Raw genomic sequence first — 23234 nt, 5'->3', positions numbered from 1 at the left:
GCCAATGCAGGGGACACGGGTTCAATTCCTGGTCCAGGAAGATCCGACATGCCGCAGAGCAGCTAAGCCCATGTGCCACAACTACTGAGCCTGCGCTCTAGAACCCGCGAGCCACAACTACTGAGCCCACATGCCACAACTACTGAAGCCCGCATTCCTGGAGCCCGTGCTCTGCAACAAGATGAGCCCCTGCAGTGAGAAGGCCGCGCACCTCAACGAAGAGTAACCCCTGCTCGCCACAACTAGGGAAAGCCCGCGTGCAGCAACAAAGACCCAACGCATCCATAAATAAATAAATAAATTTATTTAAAAAATAAAAGAAGTCCAGAGTTAGGAAAACCAGGTGACTCCCATGATTACCGGGGACCCAGAGTCCTTTTATTTCCTTTGTTCTGCCGTCCGTATTCCATGACCATTGTCCTTGAGGTACTTTATGGTCCAAGGTGACTGGACCACCAGCAGGAAAAAAGAGAAAGAGGGAAAGGGCTAAAAAGCTCCTTGTCTATTGTCTTTCGGCCTTTCAAGAAACCTTTCTGAAAGTTCTAACCGGCAGCTTCCACTTCTCTCTCACTGGCTACAACCTCCTTACGTGGCCACCCCTAATAGCAAGGGAGTCTGGGAAATGTAGTCTTTTTTATTGGGCACATTGCCATGCTAAGTAAAAGCAGTGTTCTCATACTAACAAGGAAAGAGGAAGTGGTAAAACAAGATTAATAAGGACAATCTAATGAGTTTTTCGTGAAGCAAAATTTATTCAGTTTATAAGACTGTTCTTTGAGACTCCTTCCCATCTTTTTTGAAAGTCAAAAATGTTACTAAAAAAGTGAAATGATGGTAGATTCCCCCTTGCTCCCCAGTCTTTATTCCACCTAATAAACAGTTAACTCTGTCAGTCTTCTAATATTATTGACACTTTACTGGCCCACATACAGGGAACTCCTGGACTATATAGGTGAGCTGTGAGATTTCTCCAAACTCCAATATACTCAGATGGATCTGTGTTTTCAATGCAGCCTACATGCTTCATGCCTTCTGCTTGGGAGGTTCTCATGAGGTATCCATTGATTAATTTATCAAGTAGGTTTTATCCAAAGTGCTAATGCCCAGTAACACAAAGAAGAGCTGCCACTGCCAGGTCCTTAGTCAGGGCTTGCTTTGCAGTAAGGGAGAGAAACCCACTGAAGTCAGAATAAGTGAGGGAGTGATTGTTGCAATGATACAGGGGAATCTCACCGACAACTAAGAACAGAAAAATAAGCTAGTCAGTTTGCCTTAAAATTGGGCTTAAAAATGGAAAGTTGGGAATGGTAACTACCCTCTATCTCTCATGGAAAAACATGGTCTTTCAACATTCTCTGCCAACTAACTTAGTTTGCTACTTATATTTTTTCTTCCCCCAGTGTCTTTGGTTGGCATGGGGTTTGGCTTCTGTGACGTAGGGGTGGTACAGTCAGTCCCAGCGCTGCGATTTCAAATTCCCCAGCAACAGTTTGACTGGTTCAGTGGGGATCAGGTTACTATTTCTGATTCAAGTCGTTGTGGCAGGGAGCTGGGTGATTAGTACAAATATATTTTCCTAAGTTTCATTCTTTCAACAGAGCCTAGAGAATGAGCATGTTGGGGGAGGGTGGCAGTACCATGCAACAGTTATAATACATTTCCCTTTTTCTGTTATTTTCCACCTCTGGCAGCCCTGTTTCCTGACCTCAGGTGCTTTTCCGCCATCAGCGTGGCAGATCAAAGACTTTCACTATTACTTGCACCATTTCTTGATGCATTTTGTGCACAAGCATTTTTATTACTGTTTTCACCTGCAATTTAACATTCATTTCCTCAGTCAGAATGTTTTAAGAGGAAAGCAGTGCGGTGATGAACATGCACAGCCTCTGGGGTCACATCACCCCTCCCCCACTTCTGCCCCACTAAAATCTTGGGAAGTGGTCTGGTACCCAGACTGGGGCAAGAGCAAGAGAATGGCAAGTAATAAGAAGCACCAGAATCAATCTACTTGTATTTGAAGGTATAACACCTATTAGTTGAGATTGCTCTGTGCATCAGTTTCTTTATCTGTGAAACTGGAATATTGTCTGCCACAAAAGATCACTGTAAGAATTAAAGAAAATAATCAGCCTAGTGCCTGGGACTTAATAAACACTTATTAAATATTCACAGTTGAGATACCAGCGGCAAATATTAGAGCCAAGGACAAGATAGTGTTAAGTGTTGGGGTGCCATATGAGAGCCGGAAACCAGGTGGGTGTCTGGACTAACTCTGGAAACATGAGTCTTACTACAATGGCTAGAATCCGAGACAGTTTATTCTATTTGTTTGTTGAATTTTAAAGGAAGATTTAATGTCAGTAACCTTGCAGCACGCAGCTGTGGTGTTTCTTCTCTCCAGAACGTAAAGATTCTAAAGGATGGATTCCATTAGAATGGATTCTAATTCTAATTGTGTCTAAGGATGAAATAATTTTCGCCTACACATGCCATTTTTCATTTTTGCCATATTATTTCTGTGATTTGACTCTATACTGTAACCAAAATTGTTTCTAGAACACACATACTCAACTTTATGAGGCAGTTAAAAATAGGATTCATATCTAAGTATTTTTCTCAAGAAACTTTTCAGGCATTTTATAGTGATCATCTCAGTATTAAAGTATTAGGATAGCTCCATACATATGGATGCCAGATAAAATGAATGTCTATAAATTCCCATAAATTTATATTTGGAAATTTATACTATACACACTACCCATTTAGGTCTAAATTAGGTTTAAATATGATGTCCTTTCATATACTGTAACAAGCCATGCAACTCTTTATTAAACACTGAATTAAAAAGACATAAAACTACAATATGGCAAGACCTCAATTATTAACACTACAAACACTAGAAATGATTTTTCAGCAAATACTTAAAAGGACCTGAGTAACAAAACAGATATTTTCTCTAAAGAAATACATGGTTTAATTGCTTCCTTTGCTGGTAAACACAAAAGTTAAACTTGTCACATTAGGCTACTTTCTTCTTATGGCCAAAGTGCCATGATGAATATCACTCAAGCATGTGTCTCTCTGCACAAGCCCTGCTTTAGATTTACTCACCTTGAACTATGCACACATCAAACAAGCAGAGACCCCTTTGGCTGGCAGGGAATATTTTCAAGAATATATTTAACACCTTATTTCTTGATACAGATCCTGCCAATTTTGTCTCAAATTCTAGGTCTGGTTCCTTTTGCATCTCCCTTTAATGAAAAAAATTTTTGTTGCTGTTGTCACCATTACCCTACACACTAACTTTGTCACTTACAAGCTGTATAACGTTAATAGATTATCTAATCTCTGAATTCAATTTATTCGGTAAAGTGCGTATTTGGTAAAGTGGATATTCCTTTATTATAGAAGGCTGGAGGTGTCTGAATATTTTTATTATGTGTGTACATTGCCTTGTAGTAAATTTTTTGAAAGCACCTGTTAAGTTGTAGTTTTATAATTATGTCATTGATTTAAAAAAAAAAATAAGGCTTAAGGTTAGGTAGTTTCCTCAAAAAAATTTTTTGTAAAAATTTAAACATCTGTGAAAAACCTTCGTGTATTACTAAGTTCAAGAATTAAAATTAAAAAATCCACCAAGACACGCTAATACTAATGACATTAATGGAAGTTTATTTAAAAATGCTGTTTTCCATTTATTTATTTAAACCACTTAGGTTTAAATGCAGCGTAGAACTGATTTGAACCCCAATCAAACAGTGTATAGAACTGATTTTGGTGGTGGTGAGGGGCATCAACCCAAGAAAGATCCCTTTTTTGTGTGTGACCACACTTAGAAAATCATATTCTAGGCCTTCTTTCGAGGTTTTACCTTCTTGACCAAGACCCAATTTTTCTTTTAAAAATTCTCTGCATTTTGAACAGAATCTTGAAATAACTGAGCAACAACCGATTAAAAAATCCGCGTTTTTCCCCTCCAGGTACTTCCTGCGGTCTAGTTGGGGCCAGCGACACCAACCAGAGACCGGTGACATCTAAGGCAGCCCCAGCCGGCCCCCTCGCCAGGGAACCCGCCCAGCCAGACCGACTTCCGGTTGAGCCGGGGCCCCTACCCCGCCCCGCCCCACGAGCAAGAGATTCGTCGGAATTTTCCCGCGAGGCCGCGGGGGCGCGGAGCCGCTGGCCAGGCCCCAGAGTGCACTGCGGATACGTGCGCGCGCGGCTCCATTGACGAGCGACCGCGGGAAAGTTCTAAAAAAGTCAAAACAAAACAAAAAACCAGTACGAGGCAAAGTCAAATTTTCAAGCCACAGAACCGGGCGGTGGCAGCCTTTCCGCCACTGCCCAAACTGCAGAAGCAGCTCTGGCGCGGACCAGCTGGTAAGAGAGAGGCCGCAGAACGACAGCGAAGGCAGCTGCCTCCTTCGGGGGTCCGGCCGACACGTCAGCCTGGGGGTGTGGGTTGGGTGGGGGTGAGGGAGACTCGCTAGAACGTTCTCTCCGTTCCCCGCCTCTAGGTGGGTGAGCAGGGCTCGCGCTGTCTGTAGGGACTGAGGGGAGTGGGTAGGGGATGGGATGGCGCCAACCGTAGGGGCGGGGCCTTGGGCGAGGGGCGTGGTTAGAGGGCGGAGCAGGCCCAGGGGGTGGAGCCGACAGAGGGTCGGGGGTGGGGGGTAGGGGGTGGTCGTAAGGAAGGGAGTTCCCCAGAGCGTTGGGAGCTGGGGGCTGGCGTTTTGCTTCTCTCTGTTCATTGAGCCTGGGTTAGCTATGTCTTCTTAAAAGGACAGGAGCAAAGGTGAATTTCTTCGCCCTTGGATCCGTGGGAGATGTGAAAATCTCGCCTTTTAAAATTCATCACCCTTTACAGCTGGCCACGTGCTCTCCGCACCTCCCCCCTTCCTCAGGGCGCTGGGAGCGGGAGGCCAATTAGAGGAGCCCGGGGCGGGCTGTTACCCCTCGTACTCTGCGGGCTTTTCCCGCTGTGAGGGGAGGAGAGTTCTGGTGGGCGATCATCTCGCACTAACTCACTTTTTTTGAATGAAAGCCCAAATAGCGTCCAAAGCCTTTGAGAGGTTTTTTTTTGGGGGGGGGGACGGTCGGGGGTTGTGTTTGTTTAGCTTGCTTTTTTCGAATTTTTTTACGTGGGCGCGTTTACAACCATGAACCCTCTGTGGTCATGTTGTATGGGCTAGAAAAGTCGGGAGGGGGAATGATTTGGAGTTTTTAAAACATCAGCAATTTGGGACCAGAATGTCAAATAAAGGCCAAGGAATTTTCAGCAAAGACCTGTATGTGCCTCTACGTTTGTCCTAATCTGAAATTGTTGGAAAGCTCCCGGGCACCTGGTTTCATTCTAACCTGTGTCCCATTTAATGCATCTTAACTGAGATGTTACTGAGTTATTTATCAGATGAGCAGGCACTTTTGGACCACCCAACTTCAGTTCTTTCTGGATGTCACTCACCTTTAGTGATGTGCAGCTCAGAACAGATTTTCATTACTCCCCTCATGAGAGGTGGAAAGGTTGTTACAAATGATAGAATTCATACTGTGTTGGGGTCATTTATACATAAACTTATATAAAAATATATTCATTGTGACTTTATCCATTAAGCTTAAATCAAATTGATGTTTCAATCTAATGTACTGTGCCAGATTCGCAGGGAAATAAGCCCTCATATGCATTACTCATATACCTGTACAAGAAAGACTGCATCAAAAAAGAATTTGCTTTTCCTAGTTATATCAAAGGCCTCTTTCCCCCAGAGTAAAAGTTAGGTCCTGCTTCTTTAGAGTTGAGCTAAATTATACCTTGGTGTATTATACATTTTAATTCATTCTTTCCATTATTTAGTCATATACCTCTTGATTTCTTGAAAAACGTTTACTAAGTCCCCAGAAAAGAAAGGCAAACTCTGTAGTGGAATATCTGCATTTTTTGTTCCGTTCTCTAATACGAAGCATTAACTTGATTGATTGGCTGGATGTGAAAGATGTGCTGCTGCTTGTATGTGAAACTGTGCATTTTAAAATAAATGGTACTTTTAACAAGTTCCATATTTCAGCAAGTAGTTCCAGTAACAATTATACAAATTTTGTATTTATGAAAACCAGTTACAGGGAGGCTAGCCTAGCCAATAGAAAGTTGGATTGATTATCCAGGCCACAGTGACAGCTGAGGAAATCTCACATCTGTGGCAGTTCCAGGTTGGTAGTGGCGGAGCCTCAAGTCAGGCTGGAAATCAGCACCAAATGGATTATTGTTATTTTTTTAATTGAAGTATACTCGATTTACCAATATTGTGTTAGTTTCAGGTGTACAGCATAGTGGTACAGTATTTTTGCAGATTATACTCCATTATAGATTATTACAAGTTAATGGGTATAATTCCACGTGCTATACAGTGTATCCTTGTTGCTTATCTATTTTATATATAGTAGTTTGTTAATCCCATACCCCTAGTTTGGCCCTCCCCCCCTTTCCTTTCCCCTTTGGTAACCACAAGTTTGTTTTCTACATCTGTGCATGTTTCTGTTATTGCATATACCTTCATTTGTATTATTTTTTAGATTCCATGTACAAGTGATACTATACAGTATTTGTCTTTCTCTGTTTCACTTATTTCACTAAGCATAATATTCTCTAAGTCCATCCATGTTGCTGCAAATGGCAGTATTTCATTCTTTTTTATGGCTAACATATTGCATATATATACTACACATCTTAATCCAGTCATCTGTTGATGGGCACTTGGGTTGCTTTCATATCTCGGCTATTGTAAATAGTGCTGCTGTGAACATTGGGGTGGACGTATCTTTTCGAATTAGTGTTTTCATTTTTTCCAGAGACCGTACACAGGAGTGGATCATATGGTAGTTCTATTTTTAGTTTTTTAAGGAGCCTCCATACTGTTTTTCATAGTGGTTACACCAATTTACATTCCCACCAACAGTGTAGGAGGGTTCCCTTTTCTCTACATCCCTGGCAACATTTGTTATTTGTAGACTTTTTGATGATAGCCATTCTGACAGGTGTGAGGTGATACCTCATTGTGGTTTTGATTTGCATTTTTCTAATAATTAGCAATGTTGAGCATTTTTTCATGTGCCTGTTAGCCATCTGTATGTCTTCTTTAGAAAGATGTCTATTCAGGTCTTCTGCCCATATTTTGCCATATTTTGATTGGGTTGTTTGGTTGTTTTTTTTTAAAATTAATTTATTTAGTTTATTTACTTTTGGCTGCATCAGGTCTTTGTTGCTGCGCGCGGGCTTTCTCTAGTTGCTGTGAGTGGGGACTACTCTTCGTCGTGGTGAGCGGGCTTCTCATTGTGGTGGCTTCTCTTGTTGCGGAGCACAGGCTCTAGGCGCGTGGGCTTCAGTGGTTGTGGCTAGTGGGCTCTAGAGCATAGGCTCAGTAGTTGTGGCGCACGGGCTTAGTTGCTCTGTGGTTTGTGGGATCTTTCTGGACCAGGGCTTGAACTCGTGTCCCCTGCATTGGCAGGCGGATTCTTAACCACTGCGCCACCAGGGAAGCCCATGTTGTTTTTTGATGTTGAGTGGTAAGAGCTCTTTGTACATTTTGGATATTAACCCCTTGTCGGTTGCATCATTTGCAAGTATTTTCTCCCATTCTGTAGGTTGTGTTTTTATTTTGTCGATGGTTTCCTTTGCAGTGCAACAGCTTTAAAGTTTAATTAGGCCCCATTTGTTTATTTTTGCTTTTATTTATTTGCCCTAGAAGACTGATCCAAGAAAATATTGTTGCAACTTATGTAAAAATGTTCCACCTATGTTCTCTTTTAGGAGTTTTATGGTTTCGGGTCTTACATTTAGGTGTTTAAACCATTTTGAGTTTATTTTTGTATATTGTGTGAGGGAATATTCTTATCTCATTGTTTTACCTATGGCTTTCCATTTCTTCCAGCACCACTTGTTGAAGACACTGTTTTTTCTCTATTGTATATTCTTACCTCCTTTGTCATAGAGTAATTGACCATTGGTGCATGGGCTCTGTATTCTGTTCCATTGATCATGTGTCTGTTTTTGTGACAATACCATGCTGTTTTCATTACTGTAGCTTTGTAGTATAGTCTGAAGTCCGGGAGGGTTAAACCTGTATCTTGTATCTTACAATCTTGCTGGTTTCATTTATTCTAATAGTTTTCAGTGAAAACTTCAGGGCTCTTTATATAGAGTATCATGTCATCTGCAAATAGAGACAGTTTTACCTCTTCCCTTCCAATTTAGATACCTTTTATTTCTTTTTCTTGTCTTATTGCTGTGGCTAGAACTTCCAATAGAAGTGACGAGAGTGGGCATCTTTGTCTTATTCCTGAATTTAGCAGGGTTTCACCTTTTCACTGTTGAGTATTATGTTGGCTGTGGATTTGTTGTAAATGTCCTTTATTATGTTGAGATATGTTCCCTCCATACTCACTTTGATGAGGGTTTTTTTTTGTTTGTTTTGTTTTGTTTTGTTTTTTTTTGCGGTACGTGGGTCTCTCACTGTTGTGGCCTCTCTCATTGCGGAGCACAGGCTCTGGACGCACAGGCTCAGCGGCCATGGCTCACGGGCCCAGCTGCTCCGTGGCATGCGGGATCCTCCCGGACCGGGGCACGAACCTGCGTCCCCTGCATCAGCAGGCGGACTCTCAACCACTGCGCCACCAGGGAAGCCCTGATGAGGGTTTTTATCGTGAATGGATGTTGAATGTTGTCAAATGCTTTTTCAGCATCTATTGAGATGATCATTTGGTTTTTGTCTTTTCTTTTGTTAATGTGGTGTATCATATTGACTGATTTGTGTATGTTGAGCCATTCTTGTGACCCTGGAATAAATAAAACTTGATTATTTAGGTGTTCCTGTATTGGGTGCATGTATGTTAACAAGTATAATATCCTCTTCTTGTACTGATCCCTTTATCATTATATAATGCCCCTTTAAAAAAAATTATTTTATTGTAGTATAGTTGCTTTACAATGTTGTAAAGCAAAGTGTACAGCAAAGTGAATCAGTTATACATATACATATATCCACTCTTTTTTAGGTTTCCTTCCCATTTAGGTCACCACAGAGCATTGAGTAGAGTTCCCTGTGCTATACAGTAGGTTCTCATTAGTTATCTATTTTATAAATAGTAGTATGTTTATGTCAATCCCATTCTCCCAGTTCATCCCACCCCCTCGTCCACCCTTAATAACCATAAGTTTATTTTCTAATCCATGACTCTATTTCTGCTTTGCAAATAAGTTCATCTGAACCATTTTTCTAAATTCCACATATAAGCAATATTATACAATATTTGTCTTTCTCTTTCTTACTGACTTCACTCTGTATGACAATATCTGGCTCCATCCATGTCTCTGCAAATGGCATTATTTCGTTCCTTTTTATTTATTTTATTTTATTATTTATTTATTTATTTGGCTGTGCCAGGTCTTAGTCACGGCACGCAGGATCTTCATTGCCGCGTGTGTGATCTTTGCTGCAGCATTGGGGTCTTTAGTTGTGCATGGGGAATCTTTTAGTTGTGGCATGGGGGCTCTTAGTTGCAGCATGTGGGATCTAGTTCCCTGACCAGGGATTGAACCCGGGCCCCCTGCATTGGGAGCACGGAGTCTTAACCACTGGACCAACAGGGAAGTCCCTCGTCCCTTTTTAATGTCTGAGTAATATTCCATTGTATATATGCACCACATCTTCTTTATCCATTCCTCTATCGATGGACATTTAGGTTGCTTCCATGTCCTGGATGTTGTAAATAGTGCTGCAGTGAACATTGGGGTGCATGCATCCTTTCGAATTATGGTTTTCTCAGGGTATATGCCCAGGAGTGGGATTGCTGGGTCATATGGTAGCTCTATTTTTAGTTTTTTAAGGAGCCTCTATACTGTTCTCTGTAGTAGCTGTACCAATTTACATTCCCACCAACAATGTAGGAGGGTTATATAATGCCCTTCTTTGTCTTTCATTATAGCCTTTGTTTTAAAGTCTAGTATTTTGTCTGATATGAGTATTGCTGCCCCCACTTTCTTATTGTTTCTGTTCGTATAAAATATCTTTTTCCATCCCCTCACTTTCAGTCTGTGTGTGACTCTGAAGTGAGTCTCTTGTAAGCAGCTTATAGATGGGTCTTGTTTTTTTTATTCAGTCAGCCACCTTATGTCATTTGATTGGAACATTTAGTCCAATTGACATGTAAAGTAATTGTTGATAGATATGTACCTATTGCCACTTTATTCCTTGTTTACCAGTTTTTTGTTTTTGTTCGTTTGTTTTTTGTAGTTCTTCCTTGTTCTTCTTTTTTTTTTCTTCTCCAATTGTGGTTTGATGATTTTCTTTTCTCCTATGCTTGGGTTCCTTTCTTTTTGGTTTTTGTATATCTATCATAGGTTTTTGATTTGTGGTTACCATGGGGTTCATGTATGTTGACCCATAATTATATCTACTTGCTTTAAACTGATAGTCATTTAAATTCAAACATATTCTAAAAGGTCTACATTTGTCTTTCTGTCTGCTGTTCTGATTGGGTGATTTCTATTATTTTCATCTTCCAGATCACTACGTGTTTTTCCGTGTCATTTGGTCTGCTATCCATTGCTTCTAGAGTGCTTTTTAATCTCAGAAGTTGAACTGTTTTTGATAGGGTCTTCTTTATATTTTCTAGTTTCTTGTTAAAATGATCTGTGATGAGATCAATTCTCTTCCCTAATTCAGTTAGCATTTTTATTACCAGTGTTTTGAATTTATTGTCTGGTAGGCTGATTATTTCTGTTTCATTATTTATTTTTTCAGGGGTTTTCTCTTGCTCTTTCAACTGAGGGTAGTTTCTCTGCCTTTTTATCTTATGTAACTTCCTCTGTTTCTATGAATTTAGGTGAAACAGTTATATCTTGTGGTCTTGAAGGAGTGTTCTTATGTGGGAACATCCCTGTATAGACTGCGTGTGCCCAGTGCCTTTGGTGTTAGGGCTGAATTTGATGTGGATGCCAGTCATGTTTTTCCTCAGAGTGTGCTGGCTGCTATCACTTTGGTAGGGGGTGTGGCTGATGATTGGGGAGCTAGAGTCTGTGCAGGGTGAAAGGCAGGACTTGCCCTCTGCTCAGTGGCTGTAGTCACCCTGTAAGGGGCAGGTTCTGCTCCCAGGTTGCTGAAGAGGATGCCCTGAATGTCGGACTGAAGCTGGCTCTGTTTTCTTTAAGTGTGTGTTTTTCCTTCTCCCTGCACTGGGGCCTTTGCCTCAAAGGAGGGGAGTACTGTAGCAAATGGGACTTGCGTGCTTACAAAGACCTGATGTTCTGCCTTTGTAGGCATCTGCAGCTCTGCTCAGACGCAGCTCAAGGTGTGTCTTTTCCCCTGTTGTGGTTGTCCCAGATCTAGTGCTACGTTGTTGTGTGGCGTGGAGTGGGCAGGGCCGGAGCATTCAATGAGCTGGGACTGGGGAGCATGGTTTGGTGGTTGGGGGAAGCAGTGGCGCGTCTTTCAGAAGTCTGGGCTGCTTCTGTGGTGCTGTTTGAGTAAGCATCAACAATGGCCACTGCTGCCTCACCTGGACCACACCTTAGGCCCCCATGTCTCCTCTGTGTCCCTAGATCGAGTCTTTCCCCAGGTCCTGGCTACCCTAGATCCCATGCCAAGCATGGGATTGGTGTGGATTGGAGAGTGTGGCAAGGAAGCAGCCGCTAGGGCAGACCTCTCTCCTCCCTGTCTGGTGGTGAGCCAGCACCCATGTACCTCTTACTAGTGGAGTCTTGGCTTCTCCAGTCTTTCTGTCTGTCCCAGCAGTTCTCCAGTCAGCCAAGGGGGTTTGTCTCCTCCGCATAGGTCCCACTCACTCCCCAGGGTAAGTGCCTGCCCATGCCATCTCCATTTCCCTCTTAGTCCCATCCTAGGGGCACAGGTCCAACTGATGCTTTTCTTTCTGTCCTGCCCAATTATGTATGTATCTTTATTACAGCCTTGATTTAATAGGATTTCTTCTTCCAGTTTGCAGTTAGTTTTCCTTGAGAATTATTCCACATGTAGATGTGAGCTCCATGTCCTCTTATTCCGCCATCTTGATCCCCCTCCCTTAAATGGATTTATTAAATTTTATTTTAGGCCGGGGTATGTACATTCTCTGTTTTTGTTCATAGATCTTGAATGACTGATTTTTAATATGAAAGAACACCTATAGGGGAAGTGCACTGACTTCGCAGTCTTTTATAAGAATGCAGTAGAAGTAGAGAAGGAAAAAGTTTAAAAATTTCATCAGAAAAGTTAGATAACAAGGCAAATCTTGAGCATTTTTAATTTTCTACTAAATATCAGACTTTTCTTTTTGGACTGATTTTGGAAGAGGCTTTGCAAAGTTATCTGGTCCATTCTCTTAGGCTCTTCATAAACTCTGCTGCATGTGTAGATCTCTGTTAAGATCTCTAATATAGGAACATTTATAATCTTCCTGGTACCTTTCTCTAGTTACAGGAAGGTAGAGTTCATATGGAAATCACCTTTTGGAAACTATATCCTCATTTTCTAAATAATTAAGTGATTTTTAGTAAATTTGGGGGATTGTGCAGTGATCACCACAGTTCAGTTTTAGAAGTTTTGCATCACCTTAACAAGTTTGCCCATGTGAGTTTTGTACTCAAACCTGGCGCTGGCTTTCAGCTTCAGGCAACCATTGATTTGCTTTCTGTCTCTATTGATTAACTTTTTCTGGACATTTCATATAAATGGATGTATAGAATAAGTGCTGTCTTGTGCTTGGCTTCATTTAGTATAAAGTTTTTGAGATTCATCCATGTTGTAGCATGTATCAGTAATTTGTTCTTATTTATTGATGAATAACCATTGTATGATTATACCACATTTTGTTTATCCATTCATCAGTTGATGGACATTTCAGTTGTTTTTACTTTTTGGCTATTATGAATAATGCTGCTGTGAGCATTCATGTGCAAGTCTTTGTGTGGACATACGTTTTCGTTTTTCTTGGACAGATACCTATGAAGGAATTACTGGGTTGTATAGTAAGTTCATGTTTTAACTTTTTAAGAAATTGCCAAACTGTTTTCCAGTATGGGTGTACCATATCAAATTCCCACAAGCAGTGTATGAGGGTTTCAATTTTTCTATATCTTCACTTGCTATTGTGTCTTTTTTATAGCCATTTTACTGTGAAGTAGTATCTCATGTTGGTTTTAATTTGCATTTCCCCATTGGCTAATGATGTTGAACATATTTTCATGTTCTTATTAACTGTTGCTATGTTGTCTTTGAAATGTCTACTGAAATCTTTTGTCCATTTTTTGCACTGGGTTTGCCTTCTTACTGGCTGTAGGCATTCTTTGTATATTCTGAGCACAAGTCCATTATCAGATATATGTTTTATAAGTTATTTCAGTAAATATATTTTTTTACCCAACTTGTTATCTGTTTTTTCATTTTATCCATGGTATCTTTTGAAATACAAAAGTTTTTATTTTGAGGAAGTCCAGTTTATCAGTTTTTTTTTTTTTTTTGGATCATTCTTTAGGCTTATGATCAATTTCTGTTAACTTTTGTGTATGGTATGAGGTATGAGTTCAAATTCATCTTTTTCTGTATATGAATATCCAGTTGTTCTAGCACTATGTGTTCAGAAAAAAGAAAGGACCTTTCCCCTTTTAATTGCCTTGGCACCTTTGTTAAAAATCAAGTGACCAGGGCTTCCCTGGTGGCGCAGTGGTTGGGAGTCCACCTGCCGATGCAGGGGACACGGGTTCGTGCCCCGGTCCAGGAAGATCCCACATGCTGCGGAGCGGCTGGGCCCGTGAGCCATGGCCACTGAGTCTGTGCGTCCAGAGCCTGTGCTCCGCAACGGGAGAGGCCACAGCAGTGAGAGGCCCGCGTACCGCAAAAAAAAAAAAAAAAAAAATCAAGTGACCATAAATTATTTCCAGACTCTCATTTCTGTTTGAGTAATCTTTATGCCTCTTATTACACCAGCACCACACTGTCTTTATTATATGGTATCTTTGTAGTAAACTTTGAAATTGGGTAGTATAAGTCTTCCGATGTTTTTCTTCTTTTTCAAAATTGTTTTGGCTATTCTGGTTTCCTTACATTTCCATATAAATTTTAGCATCAGCTTGTCATTTTTTCCAAAAAGCCTACTGTCATGGATTTTGATAGAAATTGCATAGAATCTGTAGATCTGTTTGGGGGAGAATTGCCATTGCCATCTTAACATGAACATGGAATGTCTTTCTGTTTAAGATATTTAATTTCTCTTAGCAATGTTTTGTAATTTTCAGTGTACAAGTCTTGCCCTACTTTCGTTAACTTTATTTTGAAGTATTTCATTTTTTTGTGCTATTGTGAGTAAAATTATTTTTCAAATTACGTTTTTGGATTGTTCATCAGTATGTAAAAATACAATTGATTTTTGTATATTTATCTTGTATTCTGCAACCTTATTTGATTATTACTGTAAGATTTTTTGTGAATTCCTTAGAATTTTCTACATACAGTATCATGTCACTGTGAATATAGACAATTTTACTTCTTTGTATCTGGATGCCTTTAGGGTTTTTTTTTTCCCTAGAATCTCCAATACATTGCTGAACAGAAGTGAGGAGAGTGGACATTCTTGTTCCTGATCTTAGGGGGAAAACATTTAATCTTTTGTTACCAAATGCAACTTTGTGTACCTGACGCACAGTAGCAGTCTGTGGCCTGTTAGGCACTGGGCCACACAGCAGGAGGTGAGCAGCGGACATGAGAGTGAAGCTTCATCTGTATTTACAGCTGCTCCCCATCGCTCGCATTACCACCTGAGCTCCGCCTCCTGTCAGATCAGCAGCAGCATTAGATTCTCATAGGAGTGCAAACCCTACTGTGAACTGTGCATGTGAGGGATCTAGGTTGCGCACTCCTTATGAGAATCTGATGCCTGATGATCTGAGGAGGAGCTGAGGCAGTGATGCTAGCACTGGGGAGTGGCTGCAAATACAGATTACCATTAGCAGAGAGGTTTGACTGCACAGAGACCATAATAAATCAATTGCTTGCAGACATATTAAAACACTATCAGTGAGTGGCAAGTGAAAAGAAGCTCAGGGCTCCCACTGATTCTGCATTATGGTGAATTGTATAATTATTTCATTATATGTTATAATGTAATAATAATAGAAATAAAGTGCACAATAAATGTAATGTGCTTGAATCACCCTGAAACCACCCCCCCCTCACCTGGTCTGTGGAAAAATTGCCTTCCACAAAACTGGTCCCTGGTGCCAGAAGGGTTGGGGACTGCTGGTGAAGCTAAAGGTTTATTGGTTTTGATCTTTTCAAATCCAGAAAGAACCAACTTTTTGTTTCATTGATTTTACCTGTTGTTTTTCTGTGTTCTATTCCATTAATTTTTCACTCTGATCTTTATTATTTCTTTCCTTCTGCTTGCTTTCGGTTTAGTTTGATGTTCTTTTTCTAGTTTCTTAAGGTAGAAGCTTAAGTTATTGATTTGAGACCTTTATTTTTTTTCTAATACACCTGTTCAGTTACAAGTTTCTCTTTAAGCACTGCTTAGGCTACATCCCCCAAATTCTGATATGCTGTGTTTTTGTCCTCAGTTCAAGATATTTTCTAATTTCCTTTGTGATTTCTTTTTTTGACCCACTGGTTATTTAGAAGTGTGGGCCTAATTTCCAAATATTTTAAGATTTCATACATTTTTGTTATTGATTTCTAAATTTAAGTCCATTGTGGTCAGAACATGTGCTTTTTTTTTTTTAAAGTATTTATTTATTTATTTGGCTGCGCTGGGTTTTAGTTGCGGCATGCGAACTCTTAGTTGTGGCATGTGGGATCTAGTTCCCTGACTGGCGTTGGAACCTGGGCCTCCTGCACTGGGAATGTGGAGTCTTAGCCACTGGACCACCAAGGAAGTCCCCCAGAACATGTGCTTTTAAAATTTATTAAGGCCTGTTGTTTTGGCTGTATAACAACAAAACAACTGTATTTCTACCCAACAAGGTAAAGCTATCCTTACAAGTGAACAAATTTTACTCTTTCCCCAAATGAGCAAATGCACAATCCCAAGAGTCATTGTATTAATTGCTTACTATATTACTTTTCAAAATCAGCAGTAGTCCCACTGAATATTCTGTTGCTTAAAGACAAAATTGTAAAGCTAACTTCTAACAACTTGTACATAAGATAAAAATGGGAAGGAAAGAGAAGGAAATTTTCTAACATATGTGTACATGTGAGTATATATATTATATATATATATATATAATATATATACACACACACACACACACACACATATAATAAGCAAATAGAAAATACGCAAAACTACTTACAATCCTTGTTCCTCTAGTTGACCACAGGGCTATAATTGATATCTGTGACTTCTTTCCACAACTTATTCCCTTATTTCCTTTGCCCTCAGCCAGAGCCTTAGATGGTTGGGATTTTTTGTCTGGTACATGAGCAGATCTGTATTCTTGAAGGATCTAGCTTCAGAGCCTTCTCTTGCTCTGTTCCCACTCAAAGCAGGCAGCTTACCCTTGACTCTATAGACGGGTCAAAATAGTACATGTGAATGTGATATATGTTGCCTCCAGAATTCAAAAAAATTACCCCACCATTGTGATTCTTTTCATGGTAGGTGGTGCAAGGTAGAGAAACTTATATTTCACCCTGTAGAGGATACCTCGACATGCTCCAGATCAAGAATCAGCAAACTATGACCTGTGGGTCTGATTCGGCCTGCTACCTGTTTTTGGGTGACCTGTGAGCTAAGAATGTGTTTTATATTTTTAAGTGTTTGAAAAAAACCCCAAAAAGAATATGTGACAGAATCCCTAAAGCCTAAAATATTTTGTACAGTGACATACATAAGTCATATTCTCACCAAAACCTACCTTTTGTAGGTAGCCACTGGACTACCTACAAACTGAGTGGTGAGAGTTTTTAGCCTATTCATTTCTTGAACTATATGGATATTTATAGAAGAAATTTGCTAACTTAAACCCCATTTACTTCACTGAGGTGGGGGACCCATGAACTTTTGTGGGGTTTATCTCTCACCCACTTATTGGCATGTGTGTTAATAAGGCATCTAGAGTACTTGTTATTTCCTGTTCATCAGATGCAATCAGCAAATGTTCAAGTAGGAGACCAGTGTGATATTTTATGTACTGTCAGGACAAGTACTTCTGGCTCCTGCAGCCCACATGGCTTCCCCAGTGCCCAGCTCCTGTAGCTTGAGTGGTTCCTCCAGAGCACGGCTCCCCTACTGCCCAGCTCCTTGGACTTGTGGCTCCTCTGGCAGGCTCCTGGGCATGTGTGGCTTTTTTAGTGCCCAGTCCTATTGTGCACTATGGCCAGCAGCACCCAGTTGCCAGCAACTTAACCCATCATTCCCCTCAGGTGATTTTGTAACAGAGTGCCTCTGGTGAGACACCTCCTTGTGACCATGGCACCCTACAGGGTAGGTATCTGGCAAGTTACAAAAGGTGGATTTCCAGCAAGTTCTACCGGCACAGCACCCATTGACACTTCACCGTCATTCAGTGAGCCATGGCTATGCCCTCTCCAACAAGATCTAGATCTTACTGCATGCATGGTGGGTAAGGTCAAAGGGGGTGCTCTTCCTTGGGTGCTGAATTCTAGCACTAGAAGGTAGTGGGTCCTCTTTATATCTGCTATTCCTATATTCTTTAGTTTTTTTTTTTTTTTACTTTTGACTAGCTAATCCCTGGTTACTCTAGTCTCCTGTTATAGTGACTAATTGTTTATATTTGATTTTCTTTATTCAAATTACTGTGTGATTTCTCTCTCCTGATGGGACCCAGATTGATCCATTATCTTTGCTTCCAACCTTCTCAGGAGATAGTGAGTGGTGAGAGTATTTAGCCTATTCATTTTCTTGAACTGTGAAAGTAAAACCTTAGGGTTATTACCACTTCCATATCACAAAAGGTAGGTTTTGGTGAGAATATGACTTATGTATGTCACTGTACAAAAGTATAGTGATGAATTGGGCTTTGTATTTCCTTTGCTTCTTTCAGGCCTCCAAAAATTAGAAATAGTACAGATACCAAGGGAAGTGGGGTTGGGGGTAAGAGGGAAGGGGAAGAGGAAGGGAATTTGTACTGTGGTCAGTGTTAATGGCATCCAGTGGGTAGGACCTCCAGATGGCATGACTTTACATCTGTCTGGCTATACTTCTTATTACCTTTTACCACATGGTTTTCATTTTTCAGATTTTTAGGACTGTTGTTTTTTCATTTTCCTTTAGAGGCCCATCACTGATTTTGTAATACAGAATATATATGTTATATAAACATTTTGTGTAGATTTAATCTATTTTAGCATAATCTGAGATCTGGGGTCTGATACTCTGGTAACTACCAATAAGACAGTTTGAGACAGCTGTTTTTCACATACACACAATTATTCAGGTCAGGCATTATTTAAGAATTTGAGTTTGGCTCTATGATCCCTTACCTGGTCAGGTTTGAAGGTGCAGAACTGCTAAACTAATTTGCTTCTTTCATAGGAATTTGGATGTGCTATTTACCTTAATGACTTCCAACATCCTCCTGGGGCTGGTTCCTTTTTTGTTGTTGTTGTTTATTTAGAGCAATCACATTATAAGTCCTCCTTGTACTTAATCCTAACCCCATTTCTCTGATTTTGTTTGTACATTTATGTGCTGTATCCTTGGTAAGGAAATGTAGATTTCCTTACCAAGCCCTGATTGCTTGATGATCACTTCTGGTCCTTATGCACTGTAATTTATACTGTTGTCTTATGTGTGTATGCTTTATTTCCACAACTCTTAGCGCTTCTTCAGGATTGTTGACCTTGCTGGGTGCCTACCCAGCATCCGTTCTTGCTTTTCTCCTTCCTAACAGGGCCTGGATTTTCTTTCAGAAGTCACCATTATATAGACTTCAGGGAACACACATCTCACTACTAGCTCCTGCAGTAGACTCTGATTGGCTTAAAGCAATCTGCCTTAAAATAGGCAATAAAATTTGCATGATCACGGGATGGACATAAGCTTAAACAAGTACAGCCTGCAAACATCTGAAGTCTTTTACTTGGGGGGATGCTGCAACAGCGTCTCATCTATACTCTCTTTTTGGGTGGTATCGTGTGTAATGGGACTCCTGTAATGACTGAGCTATTTTGCTATCATGAGGGGAATAGGATGGAGGTAGATCAATCATGAAGTCTGCCCTGTCTCAGGATCTGCCAGTTTCTTTTATTTGTCTTTTATAAAATTATATATCTTTTGATTTAGTAGTACATGCAAGTGATATAAAATTCCCCAAAGTATAAAAACCTATTAAACAATTAACAAGTTGTCTTCCACAGAGCTTGCCACTGTAACTGTAAGGCACATGTTTTCTCCATAAGGTGCATCAAAGCCTTCTTGTGTTTAGTAATATTAGTCAGCACTTGAGCACTATGCTTGGGGGCCATTTTAAACAGCAAAGTCACCCACAAAAAGCATAAAAATGTAAAAAATACGACACTAAACAGACCCCAGAGTAACATTTGTTTATAGTATGAGCAGTGAACAAGAAGGCAGAGAGACATGTTGTTGGACCTCAGTCAGCTAAGAATGAGTGTACAGGGTGACGTAGATTTTTTGCTGTTCTGTGTATATCCGCAAATGAACACAAAAGTTCAGTGGATATTGATTTTGGGGTTACAGGAAGATTATATTGAGTAGATGAATTCACAAATGCAGAATTAGTGAATAATGAGGATGGATTTCCTTAATAATATCCCTTGGCAGTCTCTCCTAATAGTACACAGAATGTTGCCCCATTCTTTTAAATAGTTACATTTTATTCAGTTTGTAAATGCAACACAATGGATTTAGATGAATTTTTTTGTTGTTGCAAACAGTGCTACCAGAAATATTCACATACATGTCATTTTGCACATGTGTAACTATAATTGTAGTATATATTTCTAGAAATTGGATTGCCAAATCAAAGTATATGTGAGCTTTTCTTTTTTTTTTTTTTGTGGTATGCGGGCCTCTCACTGCTGTGGCCTCTCCCATTGCGGAGCACAGGTTCCGGATGCGCAGGCTCAGTGGCCATGGCTCACGGGCCCAGCCGCTCCACGGCATGTGGGATCCTCCCGGACTGGGGCACGAACCCGTGTCCCCCGCATCGGCAGGCAGACTCTCAACCACTGCGCCACCAGGGAAGCCCAACTTTTCATTTTTTAATTGAGGTATAATGACATATATTAGTTTCAGGTATACAACATAATAATTCAATATTTGTATATATTGCTAAATGATCACAATAAGTCTGGTTAATATTAGTCACCATACATAGTTACAGAATTTTAATTTTCTTGTGATGAGAACTTTAGATCTGTTCTCGTAGCAACTTTCAAATATGCAGTACAGTATTACTAACTATAGTCATCATGCTATACATTATATTCCCATGACTTATTTATGATATAACTGGAAGCTTATACCTTTTGACTTCATTCACCTATTTGGCCTGTTACAGTCCCCTGCTCCCGCACTGTGGCAGCCACCAATCTCATCTCTATATCAATAAGTTCAGATGTCAGTGAGACCAAACAGTATTTGCCTTTCTCTGTCTGACTTATTTCACTTAGCATAACGTCCTCAAGGTCCATGTATGTTGTCACAAATGGCAAGATTCCATTCTTTTTTATGGCTGAATAATATTCCACCGTATATATGTACCACATACTCTCTATTCATACATCTATCAGTGGACACTTAAGTTGTTTCCATATCTTGGCTACTGTAAATAATGCTGCAGTGAACATAGGAGTGTATATATCTTTTTAAGTTAGTGTTTTTGTTTTCTTCAGTTAAATACCCAGAAGTGGAACTCTTGGATCCTATGGTAGTCTCCATAGTGTTTTTCATAGTGGCTGCATCAATTTACATTCCCACTAACAGTGCACAAGGGTTTCCTTTTCTCTGCATCCTCATCAACACTTGTTATTCCTTGTTTTTTTTTGTTTTTGTTTTTAATAATAGCCATCCTGATGGGTATGAGATGATACATCATTATGGTTGTGATTTGCTGTGATTTGGCTGTAATTTGGCTGTGATTTGCCCTGATGATTAGTCATGTCGAGCAGTTCATGAACCCTTGGCCATCTGTATGTCTTCTTTGGAAAAATATCTGTTCAAGACCTCTGCCCATTTTTTAGTTGGGTTGTTTGTTTTTTTGATGTTGAGTTGTATGAGGTTATATATTTTGGATATTAACTCCTTATTGGATATATGATTTGCAGATATCTTCCAATCAGTAGGTTACCTTTTCATTTTGATGATGGGGAAGCTTCACTATGGGAAAACTTTTAGTTTGATATAGCACCATTGTTTATTTTTGCTTTTGGTTCCTTTGCTTTTGGAGTCCAATCCACCAAAAAATCACTAAGACCAATGTCAGTGAAGTTGCTGCCTATGTTTTCTTCTAGGAATTTTATGGTTTCAGGTCTTACATTCGAGTCTTTTTTTTTTCCCCTTCCAGTTTTATTGAGATATAATTGACATAACAGCTCTGTAAGTTTAAGGTGTACAGCATAATGATTTGACTTACATACATCATGAAATGATTATCACAATAAGTTTAGTGAATATCCATCATCTCATATGGATACAAAATTAAAAAAAAATAGAAACAAATCTCTTTCTTGTGATGAGAAATCTTAGGATTTACTTTCTTAACTTTCATATATAACATATAACAGTGTTAATTATATTTATCATGTTGTACGTTACATTCCTAGGACTTATTTATCTTTTTTTTGTAACTTTTTTTGGAAGTATAGTTGATGTGCAATATTCTCTAAGTTTCAGGTGTACAACATACTGATTTGCAATTTTTAAAAGTTTTACTCCATTTATAGTATAGTTATTATAAATTATTGGATATATTCCCTGTGTTTTCCTCGTACTTATTTATCCTATAACTGGACATTTGTACCTTTCGATTGCTTTCATCCAATTCCCCTTTCCCCCCACCCCATGCCTCTGGTAACCACAAACCTGATCTCTTTTTCTATGAGTTCGTTTGGTTTTGAAGTATAACTGACCTATAATACTATGTTATTTCCCATTACACAACATAGTGATTTGGTATTTCTGTACATTTCAAAATGATCACCACTATAAGTCTAGTTACACTGTTATCATATAAAAATATTACATAATTACTGACTATATTCCCCACACTGTACATAGCTGTCTTATCTATCTATCTATGATTTTTTTAAGTTGTTGATCTCTTGAGCTCAAACACATTTTAACAACCCTGCATTTTTACTGTTTTGACATCATATTTTACATCTTTTTGTTTTGTGTATCCCTTAACTACTTATTGTGGATATAGACGGTTTTACTGCTTTTGTCTTTCAACCTTCCTACCATGTTTATACATGGCTGATTTGCTACCTTTACTGTATATTTGACTTTACCAATGAGATTTTTCCTTTTGTAATTTTCATGTTTCTAGTTGTGGCCTTTTTTTTGTATGGAGAAGTACTTTTTTTTTTTTTTTTTTGTGGTACATGGGCCTCTCACTGTTGTGGCCTCTCCCGTTGCGGAGCACAGGCTCTGGACGCACAGGCTCAGCGGCCATGGCTCACGGGCCTAGCCGCTCCGCGGGATCTTCCCAGACCAGGGCACGAATCCGTGTCCCCTGCATCGGCAGGCGGACTTTCAACCACTGCGCCACCAGGGAAGCCTGAGAAGTCCTTTTAATATTTATTGTAAAGCTGGTGTGGTGCTGCCGAACTCTCTTAGCTTTTTGTTGTCTGTAAAACTTTTGATCTCTCCTTTAAATCTGAATGAAAGCCTTGCCAGGCAGAGTATTCTTCGTTGTAGGTTTTTCCCTTTCATCACTTTAAATATATTGTGCCACTGCCTTCTGGCCTGTAGAGTTTCTGCTGAAAAGTAAGCTGATAGCCTTATTGGAGTTCACTTGTACTTAACTTATTGATTTTCCCTTTCTGCTTTTAATAGTCTCTCTTTATCTTTAATTTTTGCCATTTTAATTACAGTGTGTTGTTGAGTTGATCCTGTTTGGGACTCTGTACTTTCTGAACCTGGATGTCTGTTTCCTTTCCCAGGTTAGGGAAGTTTTCAGCTATTATGTCTTCAAATATGTTCTCTATCTCTTTCTTGCTCTCTTCTCCTGGGACCCCTGTAATGCTATTGTTAGTATGTTT

At 39.8% G+C, this 23234-nt stretch overlaps 1 protein-coding gene across 4 annotated transcripts in view; it reads left to right on the top strand.

The window, feature by feature from the left end:
• The first annotated feature begins 4157 nt into the window (after positions 1-4157).
• The window catches only part of FANCC (FA complementation group C), a 281309-nt gene continuing 262232 nt past the window's right edge, over positions 4158-23234 (top strand). For all 4 annotated transcript variants that reach the window (XM_060301110.1, XM_030832881.2, XM_060301112.1 and 1 more), the window contains exon 1: positions 4158-4383. The gene's annotated coding sequence lies outside the window, so the exon portion shown is untranslated. The remainder of the gene's footprint in view (positions 4384-23234) is intronic.

This window comes from Globicephala melas, chromosome 6, assembly GCF_963455315.2.
Source record: "Globicephala melas chromosome 6, mGloMel1.2, whole genome shotgun sequence".
NCBI classification, from domain to species: Eukaryota; Metazoa; Chordata; class Mammalia; order Artiodactyla; family Delphinidae; genus Globicephala; species Globicephala melas.
Note: the sequence above shows the minus strand (reverse complement) of the source record. Positions and strands in the feature narration are given on the sequence as shown.